We start from the raw sequence: 6,544 nt of genomic DNA, 5'->3' as shown, positions 1-6,544 counted from the left end.
AAAAATTATAATTTTTAAATGGAGGAGAAGAAAGAAAAGTAAAAATAGGAAAAAAAAAAAGAAAAAAAGTAAAAACAATATATATTTTAATAAGAAAATATCTTTAATAATTTTTTAGTAAACTAATTTTTTTATTAAATATCTTTTCTTATTAATATATATATATATATTTTTACTTTTTTTTCTTTTTTCTTTTTTTAATTATTTAATTTTAAATATTAAGAACAAATTATAAGTTTTAAATGGAGGAGAAGAAAGAAAAAAGACAAAAAAGAAAAAAAATAGATTTTATAATTTTGAAGTTATTTTTTATTTTTTTTAATCTTTTAAAAATTTTAATTATACATGTGATGGTGATGTGGCATCACTGTCTTAAGTGTCAAATCATCACTTTGTTAGCCATATAAGATGAAAACTAACAGAAGGTGCACAATAAGATAACAATAATAGTTCGGTGGGAATTTAAAACAGTTCGAAAGTCCATGGGCACAATAAGGTAGTGGTAATAGTTCAAGAGGCAAAAATCATATTTATTCCTTTAAAAATTATAGAGAAATGACAATTTTACATTGTTGATTACCTAAATTGTCATTGCTATGTAAGTCTCTCATTTGCATATCATTAAAGTGATATCCATAACAAAATACCTCTTTTTTTTTAAGGATGATAATTAAAGAATATCCCTTATTTTTAAGTTAGAAAAACATAGCTTTTTTAATTTTTAATTTTATTATATTTTTGTTTTTCCAATTTACTATTTTCTATGTTTTTTTCTTTTATTTAGAAGCATATGACTTTAATATCATAGTATTTGTATATTAGTTTTGTTCAATTAGTTTTTATTTTAAAGTTATATTGATATTTTCGTTTTTATGGGTTATTGGTATATTATTTTCCAAATAATGTATATATTTCTTTGTGATATGGTATATCATTTTTTTTTGCTGATAATATTTAATTTTTATCTTGTTATACACAATGGTAGTATATAATTTTATATTATGATATATACATTTTAATGGTAATATATAATTTTGTTAGCAAGTAATAATTTTGTAAGTGTTGTTGTTATATTATTTTTCAACTTAGTATATGTATTTTGTCGTATAGTATATTATTATTTTTTTCAGATGATATTTAGGTTCTATCTTATTATATGTAACAGTGGTATATAATTTTGTTAGCATGGTATATATATTTGTTTAGAAATATTTTTTTAAATGTTGTTGGTATATTATTTTCCAACTCATTATATATATTTTTTGTGGTATAATATATCATTTTTTTGGTAGATGATATTTAGTTTTTATCTTGTTATATATAATGGTGGTATATAAATTTTAATAGTGGTATATAATTTTGTTAGCATTGTATATATATTTTAATGGTGGTATATAATTTTGTTAGCATGTTATATATATTTTTGAGTAATAATATATATATATTTTTATTTTTAAGTATTGATATATTATTTTTCAACTTAGTATATATTTTTTTTGTGGTATGATATCATTTTTTTTAGATGATATTTAGTTTATATCTTGTTATATCTAATAGTGATATATAATTTTGTTAGTATAATATGTTTTATTTTAATGGTGGTATATAATAATGTTAGTGTGGTATATACATTTTTTGAGTAACACTATATCAATTTGTATTTTTGTTATTTCTTTTAATGATATATAATTTTATTATTATGGTATATTGATTTTTTGTGTTATGATTTATAAAATAAAAGGGTACACATGGTATATATATTTAATAGCATGGTATATCTATTTGGTGTACTATAATACATCAAATTAATATGTCATACTAGTAAACTTATATACTATAATTTATTTTAAAAAAAGCAAACTGTTGACTTGTGAAATTGGTCAACGGTCGTATGTACAGTATACGACATCTTTTGAACGAAATAAATATAATAAACGACAGAGAACGAATATCTTAAGCAAACACACATAAATTTTATAGTGGTTCAGCCCTGTTCTGATGAACAAAAATAACCTAATTCACTTCGCTTTTAGTATTGAATCACTCAACAATTACACTGAGGAACAAAAGCATTAACTCGTTTCTAATTTGCCCATAATTTCTCCCCAAATGTTCTCCAGATCTCCGAAATTCCAGAAAAAGCGATCCCTTGAAATGAAGTCTTGGGTCTTTTATTTATAGTACCCAGAGGTTGTTAATGACCAATAATACTGGGATCGTGGTTTGATACACGATTATCAGGTAGTGGAGATATGTGTCCACCTCCCCATGATAATGAGATCGTGGGTCTTCTTGTTGTTTCTCTAGATCGTGGTGGATAATGCACGATAGAAACCTCTGGGAAGATGTTAAGTCTCTGTTGGTATATGAGACTTAGTGCTAGGCCCGACGACCCGAGCTTGGGTGCTAGGCCTGTGACCTTCTGGGTGTTGGACCTATTAATCTCAGTTTGAACGAGAGTGAGTATTTCTCAGTGAAGTTTACTTGGGGGTTTAGGCCGACCACCCTAGGGGTTAGGGTTAGGCCGACCACCCCTAGGGGTCCTTGGGCATACTAGAGCCGACCACCCCTGGGGTAGGGGTCAGGCCGACCACTCCTAAGGGCTCTTGGACACACTGGGGCCGACCACCCCTGGGGTAGGGGTCAGGCTGACCACCCCTAGGAGTTTTAAGCTTGGTCGACTTCCATATAGCTCATAGACCTATCTTTTTTGTCCATCGGTCTTTTTTTAATAGTTTGTCATTTTTCCCTGATTTGTGATGTCACATGTCACATCCTCATTCACCATTTCATCATCGTATTTTTTAGGGATAACACAAACAAAATCAACTGATATGAAATATCAATAACAAAATGTGATATACTATATTATAAACAATGCATACACTGTGTTAACAATAATTAAAAAAAACATATAATCTTTATATAATAATAACCATACAACTTGATATACTAATGCACAAAAAATATATTCACTAGTTAGAAAATGACACACCAACAACTCATAAAAAAATAAAAAAATCAATATAACTTTAAAATAAAAATGAATTAAATAAACTAATATAAATATACCATGATATCAAAATATTTAGAATGAAATATTATTAACTTAATTTGCTAAATGACATATTTGGTAATATATAATATTAAGAAGGTGGTTGAGCTATTTTCCTACAAAATTAAAAATATTGACACTTACTTACTTTCACACATCATTAATGGTCATTTTGTACTAAGCTTCTATCTAAAAACACACTACTACAAAAAATGTTTTTTAGGGCTCGCGGAGCGCGAGTCCTCTATTTAAGAGCCTTAAAAAGTGAGGTTTTTTAGAGCTCACGTTGCGAGTTCTGAAATGATATTTTTAGACCACGCAATGAGTGCCCTTAATTTTTTTTTTAATTTTTTAAAATAATGAAATTATATTTATTTTTAATTAAAAATTATGATTTTAATGAAACATTGATATAAAAAACTGAAAAATATTAAAATAACAAAACTTATATATTCAATCTATAAAACGAATATGAATAATAATGAAAAATTTATATATATGAAAACTATTAAATGATAGGAACTACAATTTGCTAATTACAACTAAAATCATATACAACTAATTAGTATTTCCAAAATTACAATATTGTTAATCTCAAATTACATGAAAAATAGAAGAATCTGTCTCCAATCTGCTATTGACTTGTGAGACAACAAGGAAAAGTCAAATCAAAACAAACCACAAGACACAACATACATTCAAAAATTGACAAATTAGATTAGCAAGAACATGTACGATATTAATATTATAGTATCACAATAATAGAGAAACAACAACATTAAGAAATATAGTCTACATATACCACACACAAATTATAATATGTTTATCTCCAAAACCTATAAACTAGTTTTTTTTAAATGAAATATAATAGAAACTAGAAAGCATAATTCTATAATCCTTATAAATCGTTGTTCTAATCGTGATTTTATAAAGATAACTCAAGACGAGTTGGTAAATTTCTATAAATATTGGCAGCATAACGACTTCAAATTGGACATTCCCAAATTTTAAAAACCTGCAAAAATATCACATAAATAATCCCAGAGCAGTCCAGTAAAATCACAGTATGCTAATTCACTCATAACTGCATTTAATTTCTTGATTCACAATTAATTTATATAACCCAAAACAATTAAAATTGGGGTTATAAATTATACCAAATGCTTGGATAGTGAAACAAGGTTGAGGATGACGTTTGGAGCTTGGGATGAACATCGGAACATCCAAAAGTGGCTGCTGGCCGAGACTCCCATTGGAGCTTTGGCGACAGCGGCGGCGCCACCACCCTACGACGGTGGTTCGAGAAAACAGTGACTGGCTTTCAAAGCCTAAGGCTCAGGGAACGTCGTGGTGGCCGGATTGGAACCAAAAAGTTTCGAATTCTATAGATTCCAACGAACACCAAAAATGAAATCCGGCGACTTCTAACCCGATCCTTGGCTAGGCTTTGCTCACATGAAAGTGTTGAGTACAATGGTGGTGGTGGCTCGACTCACAACGACCCAAGGTGGTCAGAATCTCATCAGAAACTTTGGGAAAACCCAAAATCGCAGGAAGATTTAACGTTCTGTTGTGCGCCTTAGGGCGCGCGTGAGGGTTTGGGCTCGCGTGGGTCGAAGCTTCCGCAACCTCTGAAGCTCCCTGGCTGGCGTGTGTTGCTGGTAGCGGCGAGGAAGGCGACGGTCAGGCTCTGCAAAGACACAAGCGAGAGAAAGGGAAGGAGAGAGATCGGTCGGGTGGGAGAAATGTATATGAGAGAGAGGAGAGAGAAAGATGAGGGGGGTTGAGTGGGAGATAGGGTTTTTTTTTTTTTTTTAATTTAGTTATTAATAAAACTTTAATTTGTTTATTTATTTTTTTAGGGCCCACTTTGAGCATCTCAATACTCTTTTAGGGCACTCAAAGTGTGCCCTTAAAAGTCTTCATTGAGTCAAATTTCTTAATAGTCTTTTAGGACTCACATCATTAATTAGGGCTCACATCGCATATCCTAAAAAATATTTTTAAATAGTCTCATTGAGTGTCCTAAAAAGTCTAGGAGATATTTTTAGGGCTCGCATCTAAGTGAGTGCTCTAAAAAAATATCATTAAAGATAATTTTTGTAGTAGTGACTAAAAACCTGTTAGTTTGGTTTCATTTGAACCAGAATTAGATAAAGTTAAAACCCATGGAAGTTAGAAAAATTGAAGCTCAATTCCAAACATAAGAAATTGTTCAAATTCTCATTTTCTTCGTTCCATTTCCATTCTTGCATAACAAATGTGTTAGACTATGAAAATACTATAGGGGCTTATTAGTAATTTGTAAGTGGTGTAAAAGCCTATAAATATGTAATTGTGTAGCTATTATGGGGATGGAAATGAGATAGTAGAACTTCGGTTCAATTTGGAGTTTGGCACTGACTCGAAGAGTGCATCCTGATACAATTGATATTGTATCAATTGGTGCTTTCATTGAGAGCATCTCATTGAGAGAATTTCATTGAGAGCCCCGCAAAATGACTGACGAAGAGCTTTATGAATTCGCGAGAGCCACACTGAAATCCATAGAATTGCGCATGGATCAATTCTTCGATGCTCAACTGAAGGCAATAAAAGTGCATCTCAAAGAGGAATTAGATGCTAGAGTTGAGGGATATTGCTCATCAACAGAGACATCGATGGCTCCCTCAAGTCCGACACTGCCTACTTCGCCGAAGGTTGAATCGGTGAGCAACATGAAGCAATTAGAGATGCCTCTTGATCTCGTCTGCAGCAACATTTCTAATCGATCCGATCCAGGTAGATCGCAATCGATTCCGGTATGATCTACGTTGATGACAGCTTGCAGAGCACTGAAGGCGGAGAAGACGATTGTGGCTTCATCGGACATTGTAGATCCTAGATTTGCAGCCATGAATGAAGCTCGAGGAACGCCAACGCTGAGGAAGATGATCTTAGCTCCAATGATCGATGTTAGCTCCAACATTGTCTTCGTTGTTCGTGATTCGAACCAGATTTGGCACGGATCTGGTCGAGTTCATCGTTCGGAGTTTCCAAGCAAAAATGTCGAACTCATTCGAAGATTATTAGAGGGAAGGAAAGTGGAGCTTGCCGGGGTAACAGAGTTTGACGGCGATGGACGAAACGGAGTGATTATGGACGGTCGGAGAGAAGCTTGGTCACGCCGAATAGTGGTAGCAAGTCGGAGGAGCAGCGACGACTCATCTTTGATATGGCATCTCATGAGTTTGCTGTAGAAGAAGAAATATATATATATATACATATATCTACGTATATGTGTTCATGAGTTTGCTGTAGAAGAAGAAATATATATACATATATCTACGTATATGTGTATATGTTACAGAGAAATCAAGAAGACAGTCAATGGAATCTACAAAGGAATTAGCATCATTACTTCAATTTCAGGTGTTGAGTTGCTTCAAGTTCCAGCGGCAGCTAGTCACGTGGAGAAGAAGACCTAAGTGTTACCTAGAAGTCTTATTG

This window comes from Humulus lupulus, chromosome 7 (assembly GCF_963169125.1).
Source record: "Humulus lupulus chromosome 7, drHumLupu1.1, whole genome shotgun sequence".
Classification (NCBI taxonomy): domain Eukaryota; kingdom Viridiplantae; phylum Streptophyta; class Magnoliopsida; order Rosales; family Cannabaceae; genus Humulus; species Humulus lupulus.
Note: the sequence above shows the minus strand (reverse complement) of the source record.